Below are 1843 nucleotides of genomic sequence, written 5' to 3'. Positions count from 1 at the left end.
TGAATAGTGAAGGCAGGAGCTTCCCAGGATGGAAGCTGCAAGATTCATCAAACATAGCAGTGTACAAATACAATATATGTAGATGTACATGCATCTGTGAACACAGATAAATGCACACACAAACTTACAAACAGATACACACAAGAATAACACATATATATAATGCTGAGAGTGAGCAGAAATCACTCTGCTCATTTTCTGTTTTTTTGCCAATAGACCCTCAGAAAGGTTCAATTTCTCACACATGCCATGTGGATGGATATTAGTGTTAAGATCACAACATCGGTGTCTGTTATCATCAGAAATCCAATCAGTTGTCCATCTCGATTCTCAATTGCTTACATGTGGATAGGGTATTGAACAAGACTGGTCCCGTCAACTGAGACATGAAGGGACATGTTGGGACCTCTCTACTCATTATTAATCAGTGACAGAGTGGGGAAAATGCTTTCTTCATTCTCATGCAATCTTCAACTTGTTCTTTCAAAATATTTTGGCTAACTAGAGGATATATTCTATCTCCTGTACAGTCCTTTAACATTCGGTAATATGCTTCAACCTGTGATCACTTATGGTGCCTGAATTTTATACTTTCTTCAAACCAGTTTACCACCATACCCTTCAGTGGGAACTACCAATATGTGTGTGTGTGTGTGTGTGTGGTGTGTATGTGCTGTCTGTGAGGTGTGTGTGTGTGAGTATGTGTTTGTGTGTGCTGGGTTTATGTGTGTGTGTGTGCTGAGTGTATGTGGTGTGGTGAATGTATTGCTGTAACAATTCACCATATGTTTATCTGTATTACGCTGTTGCCCATGTGGGCTCCACCTATGGACCATTGTATGGTATTGCCTATAATAACATATATGATAACATAGTAGAAGTAACATGTTGGGGCCTGTGTGGGCTCCGCTCCTGACTCACCCCTTGAGGGGAAGTATGAAGAGCAGTCGCCCTGTAGGCGGCTCCCACTAACAGATCAGTCGCAGGTAGGCACTGTTCTAGTTGATTAAAGCCACAGTTTACTTCTACTCCTGGTTTTGTGTGAATTGATGGTCGCATCAATTTAATCAACTACAACGCCACGATGGAATCGGCCCTCAAACCTGACCGACTGGAACTCGATCCGCAGGCTGCGGAGGCGAAAGAGATTTTTTTGCACTGGCTCCGCTGTTTCAAGGCCGACCTCGCTGCCTCCTCCTCGCCTTCCAACTCCGACGAACAGAAGCTGAGTCTCCTCCACGCACGGGTGAGCCATCGAATCTCTGTTCAATTTGAGGAAGCCTCCACCTACGCAGACGCCCTCGCCAAGCTAGAGCGCCTCTACGTAAGGCCCAAGAACGAGGTATACGCGTAACACCTCCCCACCACTTGCTGCCAGCGTCCCGGGGAATCGCTGGAAGAGTACCTGCGCGACCTCAAAGTCCTTGCACGAAGCTGCAATTACCAGGCCGTCACTGCCACTCAACATATGGACCTCGCAGTCCGGGACACCTCCCTGGCTGGAGTCAGGTCCAACTACGTGAGACAGCGCCTACTCAGAAAAGGTGCCCTAGACCTGGAAGAGACAGTAAAAGTAGCCTCCTCTCTGGAAGTAGCGTTCCAAAGCCTTAACGCGTTCCCGTCTGATCACGCGACCCCCTCGTAGACCCCGACCAAAGAATACCCCAGGCCTGTGCCGCGTGGCAGCCCGCTCACCATGGGGGGGCTACACTGTTATTTCTGTAGCCAGCTTCAACACCCCAGGCAACGCTGCCCGGCCCAGAACGCAAACTGCAGTGATTGCGGGGAGTAAAAGACATTTTGCTAAAGTTTGCCTAGGCAGGTCCAGACTCTCTAAATCGTA

Source organism: Scyliorhinus canicula, chromosome 1 (assembly GCF_902713615.1).
Source record: "Scyliorhinus canicula chromosome 1, sScyCan1.1, whole genome shotgun sequence".
Lineage (NCBI taxonomy): Eukaryota > Metazoa > Chordata > Chondrichthyes > Carcharhiniformes > Scyliorhinidae > Scyliorhinus > Scyliorhinus canicula.
Note: the sequence above shows the minus strand (reverse complement) of the source record.